The sequence below is a fragment of the Arachis stenosperma genome, chromosome 3 (assembly GCF_014773155.1).
Source record: "Arachis stenosperma cultivar V10309 chromosome 3, arast.V10309.gnm1.PFL2, whole genome shotgun sequence".
In the NCBI taxonomy this organism is placed as follows: domain Eukaryota; kingdom Viridiplantae; phylum Streptophyta; class Magnoliopsida; order Fabales; family Fabaceae; genus Arachis; species Arachis stenosperma.
In genome coordinates this window covers 35829919-35848832 of record NC_080379.1, presented here as the reverse complement: position 1 = coordinate 35848832, position 18914 = coordinate 35829919, and the positions used below count along the sequence as shown (strand labels likewise).

Genomic DNA, 18914 nt, shown 5'->3' with positions numbered 1-18914 from the left:
AAATAGATAACTCTGAAGCCTTAACTATTTTCTCATATATATATTTCATAGCTCATTTACTGCTTGTTTTCTGAAATTCTTAATTACTTTTTAATGCTCTTTGAACATTCAAACACTATTTTCTGTTTGCCTGACTAAGCTTATCACTCAATAACTATTTCTTAATCCATCAATCCTCGTGGGATAGACCCTTACTCACATAAGGTATTACTTGGTACGACCCGGTGCACTTGCCGGTAAGTTTGTGGGTTATAAAATACCGCACCAATAAGCGGTTGTCCCAAGAATTTTTTGAAATCTTGGAAGGCTTCCTCGCACTCTATTGTTCATTTAAACCTCTTTTCCTTCCTTAATGTTGCGTAAAAGGGGAGAGATCTTATGGTTGATCTGGCTAGAATTCTGGACAGGGAGGCCAGTCTTCCGTTGAGCTGTTGTACTTCTTTGACGCAGGTCAGACTTTTCATTTTGAGTATAGCCTGACATTTATCTGGGTTCGCCTCGATTCCTCTTTGTGTGAGCATGAAGCCCAAGAATTTGCCCGCTTCTATCGCAAAGGTGCATTTTGCCATCATACCATGCTTCCTTATGGTGTCGAATACTTTGGTGAGGTCGGACAACAACGATTCCTTACTTTGTATTTTTACCAGCATTTCGTCTACATAGACCTCCATGAGTTTTCCGATTTGATCAGCAAAGACTTTGTTCATCAGTCTTTGGTAGGTAGCTCCTGCATTTTTAAGTCCGAAGGGCATAACTATATAGCAATAGTTTGCCTTTGGGGTTAGGAACAAGGTCTTCTCTTGATCAGGTGGGTACATTGGGATTTGGTTGTATCATGAATAGGCATCCATGAAGGAGAGGTACTTGTATCCGGAAGAGGCATCCACTAGAGTGTCTATGTTCAGGAGCGGGTAGGGATCTTTTGGGCAGGCCTTATTGAGGTCGGTGTAGTCGGTGCACATTCTCCACTCGCCGTTTGACTTTTTCACCAAGACGACGTTGGCTAGCCATAACGGGTATTTGACTTCCCTTATGAATCCTGTCTCCAGTAAGGCTTGCACTTGCTCTTCCACAGCTTGGGACCTTTTTGGGCTAAGCTTCCACATTTCTGTTGTATTGACCAAGATCCGAGATACACTGCTAGTTTATGGCACATTAACTTGGGATCTATGTCGGGCATGTCTGCGGCCTTCTATGCAAAGAGATCGGCATTATCCTTTAGCATCTGTATCAATTGCTCCTTTAAGTCTCCCTTTAAGATTGCCCCTATATTTTTTGTTTTATCCTCAGCATCCCCGATTTGGATTTTTTCGGTCTTCCCTTCAGGTTGTGGATGAAGTTCTTTGCAAACTCAAACTCCCCCGAGTTCAATAGTGTTGATTTCTTCTCCTCTGGGGTTGCCTTTAAGGTTCAGACTTTCGTTGTAACAGCGTCACACGAGTTTTTGATCTTCTTTTATCGTGGCGATCCCTTCTGGAGTTAGAAATTTCATGCAATGATGTGGAGTGGAGACTACTGCGGCGAGTTGGTTTAACGTTGTTCGACCTATAAGGGCATTATAAGCTGAGTTCGCGTCAACTACAATGTAGTCTATGCTTAGTGTCCTTGACCAGGTTCCTTTTCCAACCGTTGTATGCAGTAAGATGTATCCTAGTGGTAGAATTGGGGTGTCCCCCAGTTCGAACAAACTATTCGGATACGCTTTGAGCTCTTTCTCTTGCAAGCCGAGCTTGTCGAAGGCGGTTTTAAACAAGATATCTGTGGAGCTCCCTTGGTCTACCAATGTTCGGTGGAGATTGGCGTTGGCGAGTATGATAGTAATGACCATGGGATCATCATGGCCCGGAATGATGCCTGTTGCGTCTTCTTGGGTAAAGGTAATGGTGGAGAGGTTGAGCGACCTATCCCCTTCTCCGACATGATATACCTCTTTAAGGTGTCTTTTGCGGGATAATTTAGAGATCCCTCCTCATGCGAATCCCCCATTTATCATATGAACATGTCTCTCAAGGGGTGTGAAGTGGGCGTTCAATTCACTCAACCTCTTCATCCCTTCTTCTTTTTCATGGTTCATCCACTTTATTGGATAAGTACCAATCTAGTCGCCCTTCTCTTGCCAATTTCTCTATGGCATTCTTTAGGTCGAAGCACTCGTTGGTAGAGTGTCCGTAGATTTAGTGGTATTCGTAGTACTCTGTCCGATTTTCCCTCCTCTTTTGTGTTTGATTGGGCGAGGTGGTGGGATTTTCTCAGTGTTGCATATCTCCCTGTATACATCCACAAGGGACACTCTTAGTGGAGTGTAGTTGAGGTATTTTCTAGGTTTTTCAATAGACTGATCTTCTTTTTTCCCGGACTCTTTAGCCTTGTCCCGAGGAGGGTAGGAGAATTCGGATTTTGAATTTTCTCCTAATCGAGAGTTCTCCTCCATGTTAATATACTTTTCTGCCTGTTCTTGTACCTCGTTCAGGGATGTCTGATGAGCGGATAATTTGTACCCTTTTTGGCATTGTTTTTAGTATGTTTTTAGTAGTTTTAGTTAAGTTCTTAGTATATTTTTATTAGTTTTTAGTTAAAATTCACTTTTCTGGACTTTACTATGAGTTTGTGTGTTTTTCTGTGATTTCAGGTATTTTCTGGCTGAAATTGAGGGACCTGAGCAAAAATCTGATCCAGAGACTGAAAAGGACTGCAGATGCTGTTGGATTCTGACCTCCCTGCACTCGAAGTGAATTTTCTGGAGCTACAGAAGCCCAATTGGCGCGCTCTCAACGGCGTTGGAAAGTAGACATCCTGGGCTTTCCAGCAATATATGATAGTCCATACTTTGCCCAAGATTTGATGGCCCAAACCGGCGTTCAAAGTCACCCTCAGAAATTCCAGCGTTAAACGCCGGAACTGGCACCTAAATGGGAGTTAAACGCCCAAACTGGCATAAAAGCTGGCGTTTAACTCCAAGAAGAGTCTCTACACGAAATTGCTTCATTGCTCAGCCCAAGCACACACCAAGTGGGCCCGGAAGTGGATTTTTATGTCATTTACTCATCTCTGTACACCCTAGGCTACTAGTTTCTTATAAATAGGACCTCTTACTATTGTATTTTCATCTTTGGATTATTTTTAGATCCTTTGATTATCTTTGGACATCTAGTTCTTAGAATGGCCAGCCCTAGACCTTGTTCTTATGTATTTTCAACGGTGGAGTTTCTACACACCATAGATTAAGGTGTGGAGCTCTGCTGTACCTCGAGTATTAATGCAATTACTATTGTTCTTCTATTCAATTCCGCTTGTTCTTTGTCCAAGATATCACTTGTTCTTCAACTTGATGAATGTGATGATCCGTGACACTCATCATCATTCTCACCTATGAACAAGGTGACTGACAACCACTTTTGTTCTACAAGCAATCAAGGCTCTAGTGAATATCTCTTGGATTCCTGATACACGATGCATGGTTGATCGCCTGACAACCGAGTGCTCGCCTGACAAACGAGCCAGCCATTCCGTGAGATCAGAGTCTTCGTGGTATAGGCAAGAACTGATGGCGGCATTCAAGAGAATCCGGAAGGTCTAACCTTGTCTGTGGTATTCTGAGTAGGATTCAATGATTGAATGACTGTGACGTGCTTCAAACTCCTAGCAGGCGGGGCGTTAGTGACAGACGCAAAAGAATCACTGGATTCTATTCCGGCCTGACCGAGAACCGACAGCTGATTAGCCATATGCTGTGACAGAGCATAGGAACATTTTCACTGAGAGGATGGGAGGTAGCCACTGACAACGGTGAAACCCTACATAAGCTTGCCATGGAAAGGAGTAAGAAGGATTTGATGAAGACAGTAGGAAAGCAGAGAGACGGAAGGGAAGGCATCTTCATACGCTTATCTGAAGTTCCTACCAATGAATTAAATAAGTACCTCTATCTTTATCTTTATGCTTTATTCGTATATCACTATACCCATTTGAGTCTGCCTGACTAAGATTTACAAGGTGACCATAGCTTGCTTCATACCAACAATCTCCGTGGGATCGACCCTTACTCGCGTAAGGTTTATTACTTGGACGACCCAGTGCACTTGCTGGTTAGTTGTGCAAAGTTGTGTAGTGAATCACAATTTCGCGCACCAAGTTTTTGGCGCCGTTGCCGGGGATTGTTTTGTGTATGGACAACTGACGGTTCATCTTGTTGCTTAGATTAGGTATTTTTTTTTCAGAGTTCTTAAGAATGAATTCTAGTGTTTCAAGGTGATGTTTTCTTATCATCACCAAAGCTGATTGATCATCATCAATTTAGCTCTTGAATGCAATGTCCTGCTGAAGCTTGGCTAGCTATGTCTAATTCCTTTAGACTAAAGCTTTAGACTAACATTGCATGATTCCTGGAATTCTCATTAAGAATTTTGATACCTTTATTTTCTTTTCATATAATTTTCGAAAAAAGCACAAAAAAATTACAAAATCATAAAAACCAAAAATATTTTATGTTTCTTGTTTGAGTCTAGTGTCTCATCTTAAGTTTGGTGTCAATTGCATGCATTCATTCATGTGTCTTAAGGATCTTCAAGTAATTCTTGATTATTTCTTACTCTGATCTTTGAATTCTCTGGACTTGAGTGTTTTGTGTGTCTCATATGCATTCTCATTAGTGTCAGTAGTATACAAACTGCTAAGTTTGGTGTCTTGCATGCATTGTTATTTGATTTTAGTTGCATTTTGATTATTAAAAAATCCAAAAATATTTTTAATTTGTGTCTTTTCAAGTCAATAATACAGAGAATTGAAGATTCAGAACATGCAGCAGAGGAATTACACAGAAAAAGCTGGGCGTTCAAAACGCCCAGTGAAGAAGGACAGACTGGCGTTTAAACGCCAGCCAGGGTACCTGGTTGGGCGTTTAACGCCCAAAAAGGTAGCATTTTGGGCGTTAAACGCCAGAATGGATACCATTCTGGGCGTTTAACGCCAGGATGGCACAAGGGGGAAGATTTTGTTTTCAAATCAATTTTTTTTTTCAAGTTTTCAAAGTTTTTCAAAATCAAATCTTTTTCAAATCAAATCTTTTCAATCAAATGTTTTCAAAATCAATTTCTTTCCTTTTTCAAAGATACTTGCTATCAATTAATGATTTGATTCAACATTTCAAGTATGTTGCCTTTTCTGTTAAGAAAGGTTTAATGTTTGAATCATATCTTTTCTTGTTAAGCAAGTTATTAAATTTTAAAATCAAATCTTTTTAATTTGTTTTCAAATCATATCTTTTCAATCAAATCTTTTTAAAACCATAACTTTTTAATCATATCTTTTTAATCACATCTTTTTCAAAATAGTTTTCAATCATATCTTGTTAATTTCTAATTTCAAATCTTTTTCAAAAAAATTACTTGATCCCTTTCTCACTCTTGATTTTCGAAAATCAAATTAAAGTTTTTCAAAATGTTTTTAAAATCTTTTTTAATTAATTTTCGAAAATTCTCTTCCCCTCTTCCCACATCCTTCTATTTATGGAGTACCACTCCTTCTCAATGCACAATTCGAACTCTATCTGATTAAGTTCGAATTCTTCTACCTCTTTCTTCTATTTTTCTGTTCTTCTGACACCTCAAGGGATCTCTATACTGTGACATAGAGGATTCCACATTTTCTTGTTCTCTTCTCTTTCATATGAGCAGGAGCAGAGACAGAGGCATTCTTGTTGAAGCTGACCCTGAACCTGAAAGGACCTTGAAGCGAAAGCTAAGAGAAGCTAAGGCACAACTCTCTGTAGAGGACCTAACAGAAATCTTCAAAGAAGAAGAACCCATGGCAGCCGAAAACAACAACAATGCAAACAATGCAAGGAAGGTGCTGGGTGACTTTACTGCACCTACTCCCGACTTCTATGGGAGAAGCATCTCTATCCCTGCCATTAGAGCAAACAACTTTGAGCTTAAGCCTCAATTAGTTTCTCTAATGCAACAGAATTGCAAGTTTCATGGACTTCCATTGGAAGATCCTCATCAGTTTTTAGCTGAATTCTTGCAAATCTGTGACACTGTCAAGACTAATGGGGTAGACCCTGAGGTCTACAGACTTATGCTATTCCCTTTTGCTGTAAGAGACAGAGCTAGGACATGGTTGGATTCACAACCTAAAGAAAGCCTGGACTCATGGGAAAAGCTAGTCAATGCCTTCTTGGCAAAGTTCCTTCCACCTCAAAAATTGAGTAAGCTTAGAGTGGAAGTCCAAACCTTCAGACAAAAGGATGGAGAATCCCTCTATGAAGCTTGGGAAAGATACAAACAATTGATCAGAAAATGTCATTCTGACATGCTTTCTGAATGGAGCATCATAGGTATTTTCTATGATGGTCTCTCTGAACTATCCAAGATGTCTTTGGATAGCTCTGCTGGAGGATCTCTTCATTTGAAGAAGACGCCTACAGAAGCTCAAGAGCTAATTGAAATGGTTGCAAATAACCAATTCATGTACACTTCTGAAAGGAATCCTGTGAACAATGGGACTAATCAGAAGAAAGGAGTTCTTGAGATTGATGCTCTGAATGCCATTCTGGCTCAGAACAAGATATTGACTCAACAAGTCAATTTGATCTCTCAAAGTCTGTCTGGAATGCAAAATGCACCAAGCAGTACTAAGGATGCTTCATCTGAAGAAGAAGCCTATGATCCTGAGAACCCTTCAATGGAAGAGGTGAATTACCTAGGAGAACCCTATGGAAACACCTATAATTTTTCATGGAGAAATCACCCAAATTTCTCATGGAAGAATCAAGAGAGACCTCAACAAGGTTTCAATAACAATAATGGTGGAAGAAACAGGTTTAGCAATGGCAAGCCTTTTCCATCATCTTCTCAGCAACAGACAGAGAATTCTAAGCAAAACCCCTCTGACTTAGCAACTATGGTCTCTGATCTAATCAAAACCACTCAAAGTTTCATGACTGAAACAAGGTCCTCCATTAGGAATTTGGAGGCACAAGTGGGACAGCTGAGCAAGAAAGTTACTGAACTCCCTCCTAGTACTCTCCCAAGCAACACAGAAGAAAATCCAAAAGGAGAGTGCAAGGCCATCAACATGGCCGAATTTGGAGAGGAAGGAGAAGAAGTGAACGCCACTGAGGAAGACCTCAGTGGGCGTGCACTGACCTCCATTGAGTTCCCCAATGAGGAACCATGGGAATCTGAGGCTCAAAATGAGACCATAGAGATTCCATTGGACTTACTTCTGCCTTTCATGAGCTCTAATGAGTATTCTTCCTCTGAAGAGGATGAGTATGTCACTAAAGAGCAAGTTGCTAAATACCTTGGAGCAATCATGAAGCTAAATGACAAGTTATTTGGAAATGAGACTTGGGAGAATGAACCTCCTTTGCTCACCAAAGAACTGGATGACTTGTCTAGGCAGAAATTACCTCAAAAGAGAAGATCCTGGGAAGTTTTCAATACCTGTACCATAAGCAACATGACCTTCAAGAAGGCTCTGTGTGACTTAGGGTCAAGTGTAAACCTCATGCCTCTCTCTGTAATGGAGAAGCTAGGGATCTTTGAGGTGCAAGCTGCAAGAATCTCATTAGAGATGGCAGACAACTCAAGTAAACAAGCTCATGGACTTGTAGAGGATGTTTTGGTGAAGATTGAAAACCATTACATCCCTGCGGATTTCATAATCCTAGAGACTGGGAAGTGCATGGATGAAACCATCATCCTTGGCAGACCCTTCCTGGCCACAGCAAAGGCTGTGATTGATGTTGATAGAGGAGAGTTGATCATTCAAGTGAATGAAGAATCCTTGGTGTTTAAGGCTCAAGGATATCCCTCTGTCATCATGGAGAGGAAGCATGAAGAGCTTCTCTCAAATCAGAGTCAAACAGAGCCCCCACAGCCAAACTCTAAGTTTGGTGTTGGGAGGCCACAACCAAACTCTAAGTTTGGTGTTGAACCCCCACATTCAAACTCTAAGTTTGGTGTTGGGAGGTTCCAACATTGCTCTGAGAAAATGTGAGGCTCCATGAGAGCCATCTGTCAAGCTACTGACATTAAAGAAGCGCTTGTTGAGAGGCAACCCAATGTTATATGTTATCTAGTTCTCTTTGTTATTTTATGTTTTTTGTAGGTTGATAATCATAAGAAGACACAAAATCAATTGAAAAAGCAAAAGCAGAATGAAAAACAGGAAGAAAAACAGCACACCCTGGAGGAAGAACCCACTGGCGTTTAAACGCCAGTGAGGCTAGCAATTGGGCGTTTAACGCCCAGTCTGGCACCATTCTGGGCGTTTACCGCCAGAAAGGGGCACCAAACTGGCGTTAAACGACAGAAAAGGGCAAGAACCTGGCGTTAAACGCCAGGAATGGGCACCAGCCCGGCGTTTAACGCCAGAAATGGCTCAAAACGTGATTTTGAATGCCATTTGGTGCAGGGATGACTTTTCCTTGACACCACAGGATCTGTGGACCCCACAGGATCCCCACCAACCCCACCACTCTCTCTCTTCTTCACCCATTCACCAATCACCTCACCATTCAAATTCAAACCACTTTCCCCCCCAAACCCACCCATCAATGGCCGAACCATGACCCCCCCTCTCCTATATAAACCCTTCTTCACCCCTTCATTTTCACACAACCTAATCACCACTTCTCCCTCTCTTTGGCCGAACACAAAAGCCATTCCCTTCTTCCTCATTTCTTCTTCTTATACTCTCTTCTTTCTTCTTTTGCTCGAGGACGAGCAATCCTTTTAAGTTTGGTGTGGTAAAAGCATTGCTTTTGTTTTTCCATAACCATTTATGGCATCCAAGGCCGGAGAAACCTCTAGAAAGAGGAAAGGGAAGGCAAAAGCCTCTACCTCCGAGTCATGGGAGATGGAAAGATTCATCTCAAGGGTGCATCAAGACCACTTCTATGAAGTTGTGGCCTTGAAGAAGGTGATCCATGAGGTCCCTTTCAAACTCAAAAAGGGTCAACTTTGATCAAAAGTTGGACCAAGTCCTCATAGATATCTGTGAAGAGGGCGCCCAATGGAAAAGAAATTCAAGAGGGAAGCCGGTTCAATTGAGAAGGCATGACCTCAAGCCCATCACTAAGAAAAGGATGGAGCAAACAAGAGACCCCACTCATCATGAGATCCCTGAGATACCCCAAGGGATGCACTTTCCTCCACAAAACTATTGGGAGCAACTGAACACCTCCCTAGGAGAATTGAGTTCCAACATGGGACAACTAAGGGTGGAGCACCAAGAACATTCCATCCTCCTCCATGAAATTAGAGAAGATCAAAGAATCATGAGAGAGGAGCAACAAAGACAAGGAAGAGACATTGAGGAGCTCAAGCACTCCATAGGATCTTCAAGAGGAAGAAAGAACCGCCATCACTAAGGTGGACCCGTTCTTTAATCTCCTTGTTCTTTAATTCCTATTTTTCAAAAATTTAGTGCTTATGTTTATCCATGTTTGTGTCTTATGATCATTAGTGTCTTAGTATCTATGCCTTAAAGTTATGAATGTCCTATGAATCCATCACCTTTCTTAAAAGAAAACTGTTTTTAATCACAAAAGAACAAGAAGTACAGGATTTCAAATTCATCTTTAAAACTAGCTTAATTAGTTTGATGTGGTGACAATACTTTTTGTTTTCTGAATGTATGCTTGAACAGTGCATATGTCTTTTGAATTTGTTGTTCATGAATGTTAAAATTGTTGGCTCTTGAAAGAATGATGAAAAAGGAGACATGTTACTGAGGATCTGAAAAATCATAAAAATGATTCTTGAAGCAAGAAAAAGCAGTGAATACAAAAAAAAAACGAAAAAAAAAGAGGAGAAAGAGAAAAAGAAAGAAAAAGAAAGAAATAAAGTTATGATCCAAGGCAAAAAGAGTGTGCTTAAGAACCCTGGACACCTCTAATTGGGGACTTTAGCAAAGCTGAGTCACAATCTGAAAAGGTTCACCCAATTATGTGTCTGTGGCATGTATGTATCCGGTGGTAATACTGGAAGACAGAGTGGTTTGGGCCACGGCCAAGACTCAATAAGTAGCTGTGTTCAAGAATCATCATACTTAACTAGGTGAATCAATAACATTATCTGGATTCTGAGTTCCTAAAGAAGCCAATCATTCTGAATTTCAAAGGATAAAGTGAGATGCTAAAACTGTTTGGAGGCAAAAAGCTACTAGTCCCGCTCATCTAATTTGGAGCTAAGTTTCATTGATAATTTGGAGTCTATAGTATATTCTCTTCTTTTTATCTTATTTGATTTTCAGTTGCTTGGGGACAAGCAACAATTTAAGTTTGGTGTTGTGATGAGCGGATAATTTGTACCCTTTTTGGCATTGTTTTAGTATGTTTTAGTAGTTTTAGTTAAGTTCTTAGTATATTTTTATTAGTTTTTAGTTAAAATTCACTTTTCTGGACTTTACTATGAGTTTGTGTGTTTTTCTGTGATTTCAGGTATTTTCTGGCTGAAATTGAGGGACCTGAGCAAAATCTGATCCAGAGACTGAAAAGGACTGCAGATGCTGTTGGATTCTGACCTCCCTGCACTCGAAGTGGATTTTCTGGAGCTACAGAAGCCCAATTGGCGCGCTCTCAACGGCGTTGGAAAGTAGACATCCTGGGCTTTCCAGCAATATATGATAGTCCATACTTTGCCCAAGATTTGATGGCCCAAACCGGCGTTCAAAGTCACCCTCAGAAATTCCAGCGTTAAACGCCGGAACTGGCACCTAAATGGGAGTTAAACGCCCAAACTGGCATAAAAGCTGGCGTTTAACTCCAAGAAGAGTCTCTACACGAAATTGCTTCATTGCTCAGCCCAAGCACACACCAAGTGGGCCCGGAAGTGGATTTTATGTCATTTACTCATCTCTGTACACCCTAGGCTACTAGTTTCTTATAAATAGGACCTCTTACTATTGTATTTTCATCTTTGGATTATTTTTAGATCCTTTGATTATCTTTGGACATCTAGTTCTTAGATCATTGGGAGGCTGGCCATTCGGCCATGCCTAGACCTTGTTCTTATGTATTTTCAACGGTGGAGTTTCTACACACCATAGATTAAGGTGTGGAGCTCTGCTGTACCTCGAGTATTAATGCAATTACTATTGTTCTTCTATTCAATTCCGCTTGTTCTTTGTCCAAGATATCACTTGTTCTTCAACTTGATGAATGTGATGATCCATGACACTCATCATCATTCTCACCTATGAACAAGGTGACTGACAACCACTTTTGTTCTACAAGCAATCAAGGCTCTAGTGAATATCTCTTGGATTCCTGATACACGATGCATGGTTGATTGCCTGACAACCAAGTGCTCGCCTGACAAACGAGCCAGCCATTCCGTGAGATCAGAGTCTTCGTGGTATAGGCAAGAACTGATGGCGGCATTCAAGAGAATCCGGAAGGTCTAACCTTGTCTGTGGTATTCTGAGTAGGATTCAATGATTGAATGACTGTGACGTGCTTCAAACTCCTAGCAGGCGGGGCGTTAGTGACAGACGCAAAAGAATCACTGGATTCTATTCCGGCCTGACCGAGAACCGACAGCTGATTAGCCATATGCTGTGACAGAGCATAGGAACATTTTCACTGAGAGGATGGGAGGTAGCCACTGACAACGGTGAAACCCTACATAAGCTTGCCATGGAAAGGAGTAAGAAGGATTGGATGAAGACAGTAGGAAAGCAGAGAGACGGAAGGGAAGGCATCTTCATACGCTTATCTGAAGTTCCTACCAATGAATTACATAAGTACCTCTATCTTTATCTTTATGCTTTATTCGTATATCACTATACCCATTTGAGTCTGCCTGACTAAGATTTACAAGGTGACCATAGCTTGCTTCATACCAACAATCTCCGTGGGATCGACCCTTACTCGCATAAGGTTTATTACTTGGACGACCCAGTGCACTTGCTGGTTAGTTGTGCAAAGTTGTGTAGTGAATCACAATTTCGCGCACCAATGTCAGATGCTTTTTGGATATTGAGTGGCTAAAAGGTCCTTCTCGCAGGCCATTGATGATTCCCATTATAGCTACTTCTGTTGGCAAACTTTGTATGTCCAGACATGCCTTGTTGAATCTTTCCATGTAGTTGCGGGGGCTCTCTCGATCTCCTTGCTTAATCCCTAACAGGCTTAGGGCATGTTTGGCTTTGTCTTTTTGGATGGAGAATCTGGCTAGGAACTTCTTGGCGAGGTCATTGAAGCTTGCTATTAACCTTGGTGGCAAGCTATCGAACCACTTTATTTCTGTTTTGGTTAAGGTGGTCGGGAAAGATTTACTGCGGATTGCGTCTAAGGCATCCGTGAGATACATCCTACTTCTGAAATTGCTGAGGTGATGGCTTGGATCCGATGTATTGTCGTAGGGGGTCATGTCAGGAGCTTTGAAGTCCTTTGGGACTTTAGTTTTCATGATCTCTTTAGTGAACGGGTCTTGATCTTTGTGGGAGATGTCTTCATGACTGGATCGAATGGTTTTGGTTTTAAGGTCAACCTCGAGCTTTAGGGGCTTGTCCTCTGACTCTTGACGTCGTCTTGTTTCCCTCTGGAGATCTCTTTTAGCTTCGCGTTGGTGTTCAGCCTCTTGTTCGAGCTGCTTGAGATGTTCTTGCTGTTCTCGGAGGGCATCTAAAATTTCTATGTTTGGAGGATACTTGTCTTCGTTTTGTTGAGGTATATCTTTCGATGTGATGTCTGCGTTCTCATACGGCGTCCTGTTCTCCAAATCAGAATTATGGTTGTTGTCAAGGTTGTCCGCCATGATGATGAAATGACTTCTAGGATCCCCAGCAATGGCGCCAATGTTCCAAGGGTTACCTGAAACTGAAGGTCGATCTCGGATGAGATCTGCTGTTGTGGCCGAAGCTGTCGTGTCCGACTTGTTGGACTTGGTGGTGCTGCTGATCCTAGATCACCGGCGGGTGGTGGTACCTGCAAGAGACTCCGATGCTTAAGTTAACACGTGCTTTAGGCAGGATTTTGTGTAAAATCACAGTATGAGTTATATCTGGGTGCTCTAGTGTATTTATAGTAGTATTGAGTGGCTTTCCTTGAGATAAGATAGTTATCTTATCTTATCTTTTAGTTGAACCACCTCATCTTTTAAGGGCCTAGCCGCCTTTAGAGTGGGCTTTGTCCTTCTGTTGGGCCTGCTTGGGCCTATATGGTGATTTGGCTGTACTCTTTTGGTAAGAGGTCGGTGGCGACCACCCTGAAGAGGTCGGTCACTTGTGTCTTTAGTCGGCCCGGGTCGCATAGCTCGACCCAGGGTATGAACACTACCTGAAATCAATCAAATTGTAAAACAACTCAAAGTAGCATTTATGGTGGCTTAAAACAACTAAATCTTGATTTAACTCAACAAATTCAAATGCAAATTCACTAAGAAAAGATAAGAAAGATGCTCACACATCAGATTCGCGCACGAAGGGACTGTCCAAGGTTAGCTACCGAACATGTCGGGTTTGGCTATATAACCGACATATGAGACTCATCAGCCATAGGACAGGTATACATCATGTGTATTTGTCTATTTTGTTTGAGTATGCATTACTTGGATTTGCCTATTTGATTAACAATGCCTATATGCTATATGTCCTACTTGCTGTAACTGCATTCTATCTGTATTTTCTTTGTCTGTATTATATGTATATGCAACTGAGAGATCTCTTATCTTGCGGAGGAGTGGCGAGGATAATTTCGGTGTTTTAGAGGGCTAGAGGAAGCAGAAAGTGAAGTGTTGAGTTAGAATTAGATTTATAACTTGAAAACCTTAGATAGTTTACCTAATATCTGGTTTAGTTTATCTGTTAAGTTTAATTCTGAGTATTGGAGTTTTAGGCTTGCCTCTGACTTTCCTAGGACCTTATATATTTTGTATGTGGGCACCTTTACTATGCTGAGAACCCCCGGTTCTCATTCCATACCTATATTGTTGTTTTCAAATGCAGGTCAAAAGGCACCTCGCTAGGCGTCTGGAGTTTTCTGTGCAAGCAGAGTTTGGCTTTTGGGATTGTTGTATTTTGTGCTTATATTTTGTACATAGACTCTCCGTTGTATATACTTTATGTTTGTCCCTCTTAGAGGTGGCGTGGAGAAACAGGATTATCAACTTTCTCTGTTTTGGAATATTTTGGGTTGTATACGTATGTATATATGTATTCTCCGATCGGCCTTGGTTTCGTAGGTCGAGTCTAAAGCTTGATATTCTGTATTTTTGGATACTCTGCTCTTTATGTATGTATGTATGTATATATATATATATATATACCTTTTCTTCCTGTTCAAGTTTTCGTTCACAGCGATGTGTGCTTTTTTTTTTGCGGCTTTTTGCTTAAACTTTTCTTCAAGACTCCTCGATTATGATTTTTTTTTAACTATTATTATGTATATATTTTATTTTAGAGGTCGTAATATCTCACCACCTCTATTTTATAACTTAACCGTAAAGTTTTGTGTGGTAGAGTGTTACATAATTGCTCATTGAATTCCCACCAATATTTGAACTTGATATGTTTTTCGGAGTCCCAAGTCATGTGTTCCAAATCATGGAGAATTCTAATACAAGTAAAGAGTCTCCAAAGTTATTTGTTGAAGAAGTTCTTTTTGGGTCCTAAACTTTATAAGGCAATCCACTTTTTTTATAAGATCCTAAATATTTTTTTAAACTCCATATCTTAACCTTAACTTTTTTAACTAAGCTTTGTACCATTCTTGTACCTAAAATCCTGACCTTCCACTCTTGATGAATCTTGATTCATATTGTCACCCAACATCTAATTTCTTTTTGCTTAGCATTCCAAGAAGAGTTTTAAGTTAGCCATCCATTTCTAATAGGACATATTGATGTGGATCAAGAAAGTTTATGAAGGAGAGAGTTATCCACTCAAATTATATTTTGGATAGTGACAACTTAGGAAGAGAGATTTTCAATGGCTGTGCTATAGTTATTCCTACCACCTTTGACTCTTGTTCATCAATTTTCGACTCTTTGAAAGATTTTTCAAGTTTCATCTCTTGTTTGTCAACTTCCTCAAAGCTTTCCTCCATATCAAGAGATATATCCATTGAAGGGTATGTACATTCCTCTCCAATAGAATCTTTACCTTGTAATAATGAAAGGCAACAAGGTTTTTATTATCAAGCTTGCTTGCTATCTCAACTTGTTCCAAGCGCTCAACCACCTCACAGTCAATGCACTCAACATTCTCATCTTTTAGCAATGAATCCTTCAATTTCTCCTTTTCTAATTAAGAACCCAAGCTTTCTTTCACACCACTCTCTTTGATTGACTCTATTTTCGCATATTTATCCAATGATAGTAGTACAAGAGAATATAAGGTAAATAGACTTATAGCAAGGATCACCATATCTATTGGGATGGTATGCACCATAAGAAAGATTCTGATCATGGTAGTATAGAGGAGGTAGATGACATGAAAATTGTACATATGAATGTGTCTCCTTCCTCAAGTGATTTTCTATTTTATAGTGTAAATCATTATTTAAGTTATTATTTTCTGCAACACAGTCACAACCATACAACTCAAAGGCACAAACATGAGAATTCATGAAGAATAAAAAAAATTGAGATACGATAAAATAAAATGCAAGAATTAACTAAAGATTATTATAAATGACTAATAAAAAGATGCACAAAAATTAGTGGATAATGTGATGAAGAAACAAAAGATAAAAGAGGAATGAAAATGTGAGAAAAATACATAAAAAATAAAAATAAATTAAAAAATGGTCAAAACGATGGAATTTTGCAAAAATGGGCTGGAGCTCACATAGTGAATCTTGTTTAGAATGTTCAAAAATCTTGGAATACTAAATACTAGTAAAATTTGGGTTGATCGAAAAATCAGACAGCACCTATTTATGCATCAAAATACCAAAAAGTGATCGAAACAGTAAACATTCATATACATACATGAATGGAAAGCAAAATACAAGTATATATACCTACTAGATTGTAACAGCAAAGTAACTATATAACTAGAGTATAATATTTTTGAATTTCAAAATTTTTTATTTATTTTCTTTTGTCATAAAAATGAAGAAAGAAATATATTTACAAAATTCATACTATGTTTGGATATCAAGAAATAATAAGAAAATTCCTAATTTATCAACAAAAATAAAAAAAAATAAGTAAAAATAAGTTATTTACACTATTCACATATTAACAATAGCCAATAATAAGCATACATTGCAAATTTTCTAAAAATAGCACTAAAAACTTGATGAGTGCTAAAAATCAATTTACAAAATTTACAAGTTTAAAAGCTCAAGTTCATTGTAGTTCTAAACGTGAATTTAACATTCTCAAAGTTTAATTAGAGAAATATCACAATTCTAATCAATAAATGAGAGTTTAATTTCGGGTCATTTTTCTTTGGAATCACAATGTAGTGTATGATCATTGGATATGGAGAAACCAAATATAATTGCAATTGATAAAAATTTAAGTAGCAAGAAGTTAAAAGTATAATTAAAGATTAAATGAAAAAGAGATTAAACTAATAGTAATTAATTAGAGAAAAAAAAAAGTAAATTCAAATGCTAAAAGATTTTGGCAAGAATTGATGAGGGTTAAAAATTATTATTTTTATCAATAATCATAATATGATAATTACAAAAAGGAAACTCAATTTGTCAATTTTTACAAATTGAGAAAAGTTAATTAGGTTTAATTAATCTAAATTCACAAGTCCTAACCAACTTATTAATTGAATTAGTAAAAGATTGGTAGTGAAAATATAAGATTAATTAACATCTCTCAATTATCAATCAAGTTAGACATTACTAACTCAAAATTACCTAAGTTTTCAAGCCAAACCAAGAATAAAAATTTACTCTATAACTTAGTCAAGCATTTTATAAAACACCTAGAGTGCATAAACACAAAACTTTATAAATTGCAAGAAATAGTAAAAATAATGACTACCCATTATAAAAATTCAATGATAACAACTCAATTAATTAATAATAAAGCAGAAAACATCAAATTTATAAATAAAAAATATAAATCCAACAGAAATTCGTAAACTAAATGACATAACAAGAAACTAACAATAAAGTACTAATGAACTAAGATAATAGAACAAGAAAATATAAATAAAACTAAACTAAACTAAAATAAAATTAGAAACTAAAACCAGAAAAAAATTGACAAGAAATTAACTAAATTTATCCTAATTCTAGAAAGAGGTGAGAGCTTTTTTCTTTAGAAATCTAAGAATATCATACTAAAACTAATCCTAAATTCTCTTCCGTTTTTTTCTTTATATTTTTTTTTAAATACTAAAAATTCTGGAATTTTAGATTTGGATCCTCTAAATTTTGAATTTTATTTTAGAGGATAAAGTATAATCCCTCACCATTTATTTCATAGGTAGGACCAAGAAAAAATATGAGAAAAAAAACCATTCAAGAATAAGAGATAACACTTTACCCTCTAAAATGAAAATTCAAAATTTAAATGATCCAAATTCTGAAATTTTGGGCCTTTTAAAAGCCTAAAATATAAGTCACATACTTCATTAATAGTGTCATGTGGGACTTGATTCGCAGTGCAAAAATAGTGGCCTCCGCAGCTCATATTCAATGTTCACTCTAAATGTATAGATATCATTTTAACACTCAGAATGTTAACTTTTAAATACCATTAAAACAATCTCATTTAAATATCTATAATTAAATTATAATCAAATTAGTATGAAGAGGTCAAAATTACAGCGTCAAAACTAATTCTTTTCTATTTTCGGTCTTTTAAAAAAAATCTTTTTTTATTTTTCTTTAGCTTAAAATTAATGTTATATTTTTATTCTTTTCTTAAAATCGATGATTATGCCTTTTAACCTTATTCACCTTTTTAACTCAAATCTTTCATATAATGACTCCTTAGTTCTGAAGCTTCAAAAAATTATTTCTTTATTCTTAGTCTTTTCACAAAATAACCACTATGTCCTCTTTTTTTTTTTTTTTATTATCATTTTAGCCTTAATATTTTTATGGAATAACTTTTATATTTGACGTAGTTGCTCATTAACTTGGGTTGACAGGTGAAACAAGAGTCAAGTTCGCTGCGCTGTTGTTTTGGGTTTTAACATAAATAATCAGAGACTCAGAGACTCGCTTTTGCCATTTGCTAATAAATTGACGCCATATTTTTGTGCACTAGAGTGCCATATTAAAGATCATATTTAATTTGGAGGCAACTCAGATAAAGAAGCCTAAAACGTCTTTTTTTAAAGATGTTTTTATGTTATAGTTTAATTGATTTATGTATAATTTATTTGGTATTTTTCATCACATATTATTAAATTTTTCAAAAGATTTTCTTTCTAAAAACAATAAAAAATATTTAATTTGGACTAAAACAAAAAAATAATAAATTAACTATTAGATTTTTTTAAAAAATTATTTATATAAAAAATATATCACATTCATCAGTATATATATATATATATATATATATATATATATATATATATAAAATAAGCTCTTAAAATTTTTATAAATAAAAAAATAATTAATTTTTATTCGTATAATATATAAAATAATTACTATATTATTATTATATTATGAATTAAAATTTACTAATTTAAATTTTATTTTTATTTTTAATATAAGCATTAGAAATAAATAAATTTTTTATAACAAGATGTAATGTAACAAAATATATATAATATTAATTAGTTTTTAAAAAATTCTGAAAAGATGGTTTTTTTTCTAATAAAGTGTTATTAAAAAATTAACATTATAAAAACTAATTTCAACTAATATGATATAATAGGTTATTAAATATATTTAATTTAAAACACATTGAATATAAATTTTTATTGAGTTTAAATTTTAAATAATTTTTAATTGAATTTCGAATATTTTTATTTTAAAGAGT

At 37.2% G+C, this 18914-nt stretch overlaps 1 non-coding gene across 1 annotated transcript; it reads right to left on the bottom strand.

Moving 5' to 3' along the window:
* Positions 1–6207: 6207 nt before the first annotated feature.
* On the bottom strand, positions 6208–6311 carry LOC130972102 (small nucleolar RNA R71). The gene has a single exon (XR_009083300.1). It is a non-coding gene; the product is annotated as a small nucleolar RNA R71 (small nucleolar RNA).
* Between the last annotated feature and the right edge of the window lie 12603 nt (positions 6312–18914).